The 10,391-nt window shown below is 42.0% G+C and overlaps 1 long non-coding RNA gene across 1 annotated transcript; it reads left to right on the top strand.

Annotated features, from left to right (window-relative positions):
* Positions 1–5,480: 5,480 nt before the first annotated feature.
* On the top strand, positions 5,481–8,350 carry LOC143130805 (uncharacterized). Its single transcript, XR_012988000.1, has 5 exons — positions 5,481–5,971; positions 6,627–6,743; positions 6,855–6,993; positions 7,229–7,283; positions 7,392–8,350. It is a non-coding gene; the product is annotated as an uncharacterized LOC143130805 (long non-coding RNA).
* Positions 8,351–10,391: the final 2,041 nt, after the last annotated feature.

A 10,391-nucleotide genomic window follows, 5' to 3' on the forward strand; every position in this document is an offset into this window, starting at 1 on the left:
CTGTCAAGATGATGTCCACATCGAAAATGTCCATGTCCAACCTTGTGGTGGTTATCATTATATTATCCTCATAAAAAATGTGATGCTAATTCATGTATTAAAAGGGGCTCAATAGCCTGGGAATGCCCATGCTGCCTTGTGCGATTGTACCGAACTGCTCGGCAGCCTGGAGACCAAGGCCGAAATCTTCGCATGGATTTGGGGACTATATATATCATTAAAAAATCTGAAAAGTAATCAAAATGAAATTAGTTACGTTACTCAGATAAAGTATTTTAAATAGTTACACTACAATTACATTTTAAACAGGGTAACTTGTAACTGTAACCCATTACATTTCTAAAGTAACCTTCCCAACACTACTGATGCTAAAGTTCCATGTGTTGGGAAATGCACGTCTTCAGCTACAAAATTGAATTTAGATAGATTGATCCTCAAGGGGAAATTCAAGGAAATTCAATTTTACTTTGTGGTCGGAGGAAATAGACTAGGCTATTACAAAATTGCGAACTTGCAAAAAGCACACATAAACTTATGTTAGAAGTGCTTTCTGGAAGTTATGGATAAAACAACATTTTCTCTCTTCAACTTGAAGAAATTACCCCACACAGCCTGTAGCCTATCTGTTCCAAAAATATGTAGTTGACCCCAAATACTTTGTTTACAGGCCTTAACATCACTGCACTGACAAACTTTATCATCCAACAAATCAAGTTTCCATGGGCTTACCTTTTGCTGATTCCTTTGCGATTTTAGCGAACTAGCTGTAATAGCCTACTGCTGATAATTCTTCGTTGCTGTCTGATGTCTTCTCAGTTAAAGACGGGGTGTGCACGCCTGTTTTGAGGGCGGGCTGACGTCATGTTTTGGATGTCGCGCTCTGAAATGATAGGCCTAGCCAAAAGGATAGCCTAAAAGACTGCTCCCCTATGGCGATATTGGTGAGCAGATTAAACATCCATTCTTGCGTCAAGTAGGCTAAATTGTCCGAATTTAAATCCCAACAATTTAATTAATACTATCAGTAGTAATAGAAGGTCGAGCGACGTGACAACGACTGACAAGCCTAGCCTACTACATTTATTCATTCACAACTTCCACGCTTGTCCCAAGTCAGAGCGGAGCAAAAGAGCTTTCCTGCCTTAAGAAACATTGTAACACTTCTGAACCCGTCAAAATTGTAACCATGAGGGACAAGTCACTGAAAATCATGGGAAATTCAGGGAATCATCAGCAATACCCACATATGAGTCTGTCATTAGCAGAATTTCACTTTCGGACCCCATCGGCAGAGGTTCTATAGGCACCATAGGCTATATGAGAAAGCGCGTTTGATGAGAGAGGGAGACATTCACATGTGAGGGGGTTGTGTGACTCAAAGTTAGAGATATTCATCACAGAAAGCATTTTAAGTTCCCCCATTAATTCGACGGCAGGCTTTCCAACGATGCCCGCCGAGTCTGTCCGAGCTGGCGTTGCTGAGATACGGCCGGTGGCTAGCCCCGGAATCACAAACGAATGCAGTCTTAGCAGGGGTGGGTGCACTTGGTCTTTGATGCATTCAAACGCCAAAGGCAACGCATGATGGCCTTTATAAAAAACCTTGATGCACATGTTTAATGTTTAAAAATATCTGCTCATTAGTCATGTCATTGTTTATAATTGTAGGTGTTCAATACCTTTTTTCCCACTGAATAAATGTGTTGGTAAATAAATAAATATGTTGGCGAAAATAAATATTGTGTGGGCGATTCTTTAAAGAAAACACCTTATACTATATTATATCAGTTATCATGTAGCATGAACTGTAAAGTATTCTGAACACAAGGGGGAGAGGGGGGAGAGAGAGAAACCGAAACGTTGACAGATAAGTCCAGTAATATTTCATGGTGTATTCCTGTTTAGAAATGTGTAAAAGCATTGTCAGTTTGTCATGACATGCCCATACAAAAGCAGTGTTGGGCAAGTTACTGAAAATTAGTAATTAGTTACAGTTACTAGTTACTTCTTTCAAAAGTAATTAGTTATTAGAGAAAGTAACTTTTGAGTTAACTTTTAAGTCTGCTTTTAAAATGTCAATATGAACAGTACTGAGTAAACCTAATTTTTAGACCTATTTATTGTAGTTTCAACGGGCCTTCAAATCAATAGCATTGTGCATGAGTTCTCAAACTTTTTCCGACCACAAAACATTCTACAATGCATGAAGGCCTCCCTGACCTTGTTTTGCGCCACCCTCACCATCTAGGTGGTTTGATAGATATGTACAGTACACTGCCTACTGCTTGCCTTCTACTACTACTACTACTAGTAGCAGTAATAGTATGCATGGTGGTGCACTGACACTGAATTTTGCAATATAGTAATAAGTTATTATTATCATTATTATTGCAGTCCTTCTGTAGGCTACATGGATAGTTCAATGGGATGTAATGTGAAACAATGTTACACCTACAACCTTACAGTGGGTCCCAGTTAAGTTTGGACGGGTTCCTTCAGGAATCACGCACCCCATTTTCTCAGCAGAAATGGCACAAACTGCAGTTGACACAAACAACCACAAGGTGTCACTTTGGAGTTCTGCCACTACTATTTTTGATGCGATCTGACTTACTGCTTCTATGATGCAGTTTCCAAGTCATAGAACAATCAGAGAAAGCTGAGCCATTACCAAACTTATATGATAATACAATAGCGTGAGTTTATATCTTATACCCTATTTGTCACAGTTACTTATAGATTTGATAGTGTAACGATAAGCGCATGAGACTTTCAGCGGGGGCACGGGAACTTAAATTGATCACGGTAGTAAGCTTACACTTGACAAAACATTCTAATATGAAAATGTAGATGCAATTGTTGTAAGATGGTGCAGCTTAAGAAAGCACCGTACGTGCGCGGGGATGGAGAGAGAGAAAGCAGGGGGGGTATGAGTGTTAGAACTTAGATGCGTGTGGAAAAAGTAGACGTGCTGTTGAGACTGGAGCGAGTCATATTCAAAATAATGCAAAAAATAAATCCGCAGATAAAACCAATTATCCTCATTCATTGCAACCGCAGCATGCCTGCTTGCCGACGTTCAAACGAAAAAGATATCAAAGCACCTTTTGCCTTTGAATGTAGCACGATTTTTTTTAAACAGCTAGACAAATGATTTAGCTAATTGATTATAGCCTGTACACCAGCAATTGTTGAACATTTACCTGTACAAGTACATTGACAGTAGCCCAGCCTAACAAGCATGTTGCATGTTGTAGGCCTACTGTAGAAATTTCACTTAAATTGCAACCGCAACATGCCTGCTTGCCGACGTTCAAACGACAACGAAAAAGATATCAAAGCAACAAGTGTTTTTTTTCTTTTTCTTTTTGAGCACGTCCGAATCCCAGGACATAACGCACTGGACCTTATAATAGGCTCGAGATATAATTCCAAAGGGGGCAGATAGGGGCCTACTGCACTTAAAACTTAAAAAGATTGAACGAAGCTTCCCGAAATTTGAAATTGCGATCAGTGACTGGCATCGGGTGAACGAAGCTTTTCGAAGTTGAACAGGCTATTAAAAACTATTTGCGCACCTCAGTGTCACAGGAAAGACTGGGCTCTCCCTTCTATGAATTGAAAAAGACATTACGCTACCTGCAAACTGGCCTAGATTTCATTGCTGAGTTTGCGGCAAAGCAAGATATGGCGAGTCAGTGTCATTTATTTGTCCATGTTAGCCTACAGACCAGTTTCCATAGTGCACATCTTATCAACAGTTTGAATGTCGTGTGTGTTTCTGCTCATTGACAAATACCGTTCAGCACAATGATTCATGCCCAATTAATTTCCCCTGTTAAAGTGTTCGCCTTTGTTACACTATTTGGTTTCGTGATGTAGCCTATGATAAACACCATATGGCCAAATATGTGACTCAGCTAATGTTATAGGCTATACAATTTCCCCTCTTAAAGACAAGCTGGTGTAGCTTATTAGACTAGGCTACTATTAAAATGCACCAACGGTAGCCTTGGCTATGTGTAAAGTAAGCTATCGCATGATTTCATGCACGTAAGTTCATGCATCTGTCAAGTTCGCACAGGGTCTCGCACCCCCTTGCGACGGCCCTGCAGCTCCTCCTAAGACAGCGAGGAAAAAGTTAAAATACGCGATAAACCTGGGAAAAGTTGACAGGTTTGTTTCGGTCCCAGTGATTATTTGTGAAATTGTGCAAACGACAGCCTTTTCAAAGCATTTCGAGGAAAGAGTCGTAGCATGCAAGCTCCCTAACCCAGTAGCCTACAGAAGGCATCAATAGCCTAAATTGTTGGGACTGGGAAGGGTCATGCGTTTTTTCTCAATCACTTTGGAGGGTAGAAAAATTTCTTGCTGGCGAGGGAGGGTCACGTCTGTTTTGACTAACGCTCCCAAAACTCCTCCGGTAGCCCCTTAAATAAATAATGAACAGTCCCTAATTGATTATAGCCTGTAGGCCTACACCAGCAATTGTTGAACATTTACCTGTACATGACAGTAGCCCAGCCTAACAAGCAGATGTGGCAAAAGACATCAAAAGACGCAATTAATCAGAAATAAATAATGTAATCTGCATCGCTTTATTGAACAAACTGCAAGCAACAAGAGGGTTGAGTTCGCTGTGAGGCCAAACCCAAGAGCAGAGCCTATCTGTTAAGGCACTCGATAGGCTATAACGAGCTGTGTGCGCCTGGAAAGACAATAGAAGATGCTTTCTGAATAGCACAGCGAAGACGGCTCTGGTCATCCCATACCCTCCCCCCACTTCCTGTAGCCTACCATTATGACTTGTTGCCGTTTTGGGACATTAAGCTTTTTCACGTTAAGCCCCCCTCCCCAACCCCCTTCTTTCACAAGCAGTGGGGGAGGCGGGGCACAAAGTAACACTTTTTGGTAGACAAAGGAGGGTTCTCCGCGCTTCTGTCGTTTGGCCACAATCCGTTGCAACCAGGCCAGGACAGATATTTTAGAGCAGGGGTGTCAAACTCATTTTCATAGAGGGCCACATCATTGAATTTATAGGTTACTGAGGGCCACATAATCGGCGAACATGTGCATTGTGCAACCATGAAATCGGTATTGCAGTATGGCTTATTCAAAATTGCTGTGAAATAATGGTCCTAACCACTTTAAAACAGTGTGGCCTAAATAAAAAAAAAAAAAACAGCCTACAACAGTAACATTTTCAAATGCAACTTCTAGGCCTACAGTATTAGTTAAAGGAACCGTATGTAAGAAATGTAATTCAATTAATCATAAAATGGCCCTGATTTGTCACTAGACATTAGGAAATCATGCTAATTTCAAATACTTATATCACTGACATCAGTAGTCCGGCCAGGATATCGTCATTTAAAAGTGAAGTTGCAGCCCTCAACTGATGTTGATGTTTACATATTTGTGTTTTAGCCTGATCCGCCACCCTCCACCTATCTAGTAATCACAGTCAGTAGTCCCAGATAGCAAGCATAGTCGGCCCGATTCTGGCTGAGTGCTGGCAGTGTCGGCTGAGGTCCGAGTCGGCTGAAGCACAGTAAACACAGTCGGCCCGATCCTGGCTGAGTGCTGCCACTGTCGGCGGAGTTTCAGGTCGGCTGAGGCACTGTCCCCTTGAATGGGCCGACACTGACACGCAGTAGTTGGGCTGATTACTGAGTGTATTATTTGGCCCGATTGGGGTTTGATGGGCTACTGCCAGTTTTCGAATCAATCTCGGCAGACGGATTTCATACAGTGTGTGGCCCGATACTTCAGGAACGAACAATGATCAGTATCGCGGCTGTTGGCGGCAAAAATGAAACATTTAGCGACAGCCGGACGCTAAACGTACATGGCCCAATTCTGTAAAGTGACTGTCGGCCCATTATATGTGGAAGAGCCACGAGCAGAGCAACTGTTCAGTTTGAAACCAGCAGGACGGCGCGAAACTGTCTCGTTTTGGACACTGCCTGTGGTAAGTAACATGCAACTTTACCTTTACCTGTTATTGCATGTAAATCATTATGAATGTACGCAGGCTTATTATTGCAGACAAAGTTTAACAAGTAGCATAACAAGAATGGGTGTTTCAATCTAACCCCCTTGACGATGACGAAGCTAGCGGTAACATACATTATGATTTCTTAGCCTACTTTGTTGGCCTAATTACCGTTAACGTCAGTGTTGGTAGTTAGTCAAAAACGTTCAGTGCTGTAACGTTAGCTATACTTGCATAATTATGTGGTTTTCAAAGAAAAGTGTGATCTAATCATTTTAGAAATAGCTTAACAGTTAAACAGTATTGCATGACTTAGAATATAGCGATTGGTAATTGGGCATTTCATCGTTATCTATTCCAACTTCAGGCACTAGGCAGGCAGGACTGAGACTGTATGCCTTAAGAGAGTGTGTGTGTGTGTGTGTGTGTGAGAGAGAGAGAGAGAGAGAGAGAGATGGTAGCAGGGTGGGTCCTGTCCTGGTCATGTAAAGCTCATCAAAATCTGTATTTTAAGGTCGTTCTGTATTGTGTACTGAGGGGTTGTTTATGATCATGTAATCATTTTGAACACATATACTTCCATTACATTAACCTAATGTTACTGTGACTTTTTTTTAAATGTACACCTCAGAATCCAGGCCACACTGACCAGAGACCTGCCTGCACTCCTTTGGATGAAGAAGGCTCCGTGTATACATGTGTGAACCATTTCTTGTGTTGGAAAAACAGGAGACCTGAAGAGCTCTTGGTAAGTTGTACATTGATTTAATAGAATAAGTAATACATTTTTGTTTAGATGAGCCAAATCATAGGAATCAGCTTTCATCTAGGCCTGTGTTTTGTGATGTGTCACTTTTAGATGCTTTTGGTTTGCCTCATGCATTATGTCAGCAAAGAACAGGAGTGGGCAGGAAACATGCGCTGTTGAAAACATGGCCAACCAACTGGAGCACCCACAAGGCTCTTGTGAAGGAAGTCCACAAGCCTTTGTGCTTCAGGTCTGTATGTGTTGACAAATACGTCTTGCTCTTGGTGATTGTCATTGGTAATATATAACAATCACACAATGTCAATGTTGCCCAAAATAACTACCAGGGAAGTGTTACCAAGACAGCTGCAGAGTGGCAAGACTGGGCTTTAGGAATATTTTGTCAGACAGTAAAGGAGAAATAGTTTAATGATTTTTTTCTTTTCTTTTGAAATGACATGCTGTCCATGCATCTCAAATTGAAGGATGGATGGAAAGAACTCTTTGATCAACCCCCACAGAGAGCTGAGGTGACTATCTGTAAGTATATTTGAGTGGACAAACAGAACTTCTCTGACAGATGACATGTTGAAATCTTTCTTTAGACCTCATAATGATCTTATAATATTCTTTTATACCTAAATGCAGTTTGGAGACACCCCCGGCTGGTAGTGCTGCTGAAACTGGTGGAGGCAACAATGAAGCGGCAACAGAAAGAGAAGGCAGGTGGCAAAGGTTGCTGCTGTTGAAAAATACTTTGACAGTGAGTATGTGTGCATGTATGTAGCTGGGTAGGTCATGGTACATGGTACAAAAATACAGAATTTAAAGCACTAGCACAACACTTAACTCACAACCCACAACTACTGACAATGGAATTACTCTTTTAGAGTGAGTGAGTGAGGGAGAGAGATAGAATATTTCTGTAAATGTTTAATGTTAATTTAGAATCATTTATTTCTTTGAATCATTATACAGTTTTAAAATGTTTAATTGTTTGTGTTTTTGTTTATGAAAGATGTTGATTGTTGTAGATAAAAGTAGATTGTATATTTTAACTTGTTTAATTTCTAAAGTGTATATATGTAAAAGCTTGTATAATTTGTAAATGTTTGTTTTATTTGCAAGGTTGTGTTTGTCAAACTTGTTAATAAAAGTAGCTTGTGCTTTTAATTACTAGTTCTGGATTTGTGTTTATTTTCAAGTACTTTTGGTAGTTAATGCGGGGACCCAGCCGACATTCAGCCAACACTCAGTCAGATCAGTTTTATAGTGCGTGGGCCAGTACAGGCCCAGAGGCCCAGCCGACATTCAGCCAACACTCAGTCAGATCAGTTTTATAGTGCGTGGGCCAGTACAGGCCCAGAGGCCCAGCCGACACTCAGCCAACACTCAGTCAGATCAGTTTTATAGTGCGTGGGCCAGTACAGGCCCAGAGGCCCAGCCGACACTCAGCCAACACTCAGTCAGATCAGTTTCATAGTGTGTGGGCCAGTACAGGCCCAGCCGACACTCAGCCAACACTCAGTTATATAGTGTGTGGGCCAGACCTGGGCCAACAGAATGCATGACAGTCATTTCACAGTGTGTGGGCCACACCTGGGCCAACAGAAACAATGAGAGTCATTTCACAGTGTGTGGGCAAGACCTGGGCCAACAGAAACAATGAGAGTCATTTTGCAGTGTGTGGGCCACATCTGGGCCAGAGGAAATTCTTTGTGTCAGTTATCAGTAACTGGGCCATTGTTGGGCCGGAGGCCCAGCCAGAACTGGGCCAACACTCACAAAACCCTGAGGCAAGGTAGTGGGCCAGAGGTGGGCCGGTGAAATTTTGCTATCTGGGGTGTTTCGGCATCTGGGTTGCCAGCTCTGCTCTAGTTACTACATCTGCGGTGTACACCACTCTACAGTATTTTGAAAGTGATTGTAGTAGCCTACCAGTTTTGGCCAAAATCCTACATACGGTTAGCCTGGGTGCCATTCCGAACTTAGTCCCACCCACAACGTTTGAGGTCGGGAAGTTCGGTCTGGCATTGATCAATAGTGGCGCGAGTATGCTCGCCCAAATACTGGCGGGCCAATCAAATTGTCAGGGCGGGCTTTATACGATGATGGACAGATGCTCAACAGTAACGTAATCCACCACGTCACCAAAGAGCGCTTGGGTTGAATTCGTTTACAACAACGATGGCTGCCGCTGGAGAATTGAGATGTGTAGATTCTGCTATCAGGTCTGTTCTAGAAGATATCGACAGCGAATTAATTTTAAAAGAGGAACAGAGTAACGGGATCAAGGCATTTGTTGATAAGAAAGATGTTTTTTGCCGAAGCAACTGAAATGGGCATCACGGCGATGCAACTCGGCGTGCACGACGAGGTGGATATAGCCAGCGGTCGTTGCCAGATCCTTTTTTGAAGCCCGGAATCCTGGCTGCTGAACAAGTGGAGGGACATGCTAGGCTCCGATGTTTTTCAAGCCAACGTAATGGGTATCGTCATGGACGAAGTTCATCTAACTTACAAATGGTAAGAGAGTCTAACTGTCTGACTTAGTAAATAACTCCCAATGTCGTGATATGAATCCCATGTTGTAAACATAGTAGCCTAGGTATCGTTGTACGTTCGCTAACTCAGACTTGGTACAATCATAACGTTAGTGTGATTGTAGCGAACTAGCTGTTAAAACATTCTAATGTAGGTTAATGTTTTATTTCTATCAGTGGTCAGGCTGCAAAAGGGCAGAAGGGCATTTGGGTGTTGCTTTATGTACTCAAGCACCATACCCATATTGGTAGGCTAGTCACTGTACCCCTTATAAGTGATGTATTCTTTTTAGATGTCAGTACAGTACTAAATGATACTACTCATAATTTCTTATTTTTACTGTTACTTATTGGTCGCTTTTTGTACTGCTATATATTCCAGGTACACCTGTGCTGACATTGACCGCTTCTGCTGATCGGGAATCCAGAGCCAGGGTTATGAAACAGCTTCAGATGGACAATCCAATAAATTTGGCCCTGAGCCCAAACAGAACAAACATCAGAGTGGGTCTGATTAAAGTACCTGGCCATACACTGAAGTGCCTACACTGGATTGTGAGGGATGTTAGTACAAAGCTTGACCCAGCAGTTAAGAGGGTACTTTAATGGAGTCACTAGTTGTCTGCGGAAAGCTTTGTACTGCCATTTTGAGGAACACACCACATCTGTTGATCTAGGACATCTGTGCTGCACTCACTGTCATTCTGTTTGTTCTTGTGAACCTGAAGGTTGTGGGGAGCTAATCCCCAAATATGAACACTTTCAAGGGGAGGTTTCATCACACCACAAACACAGAATAGTCACACCTAAGGGCACACTTTTGATCAGGGAACTGTTACAAACTTACAGGAGTAGTTTACTTCAGGACCATAAAAACATACCACTTTACACAGTCGACACAGCCTGCACTGGTTTTGGAGATGAACTCATTGATCAGTTTTAGAACAGTGCACACAGATATTTGACCTGGACTTCATTATCCATAATCTCCCTACATACAAGCTGGAACATGCAAAAGAGATACTATGAATTATGCATGAGGTTTTTGATGACATCGAACAGAGTCAAACTAATTTGTTTGATGACTGTGTTGTTCAGGATGACC

This window comes from Alosa pseudoharengus, unplaced genomic scaffold, assembly GCF_046254945.1.
Source record: "Alosa pseudoharengus isolate Yale_2024_CS ecotype anadromous, Long Island Sound unplaced genomic scaffold, YU_APseudo_1.1 YU_APseudo_1.1_scf_18, whole genome shotgun sequence".
Taxonomy (NCBI): domain Eukaryota; kingdom Metazoa; phylum Chordata; class Actinopteri; order Clupeiformes; family Clupeidae; genus Alosa; species Alosa pseudoharengus.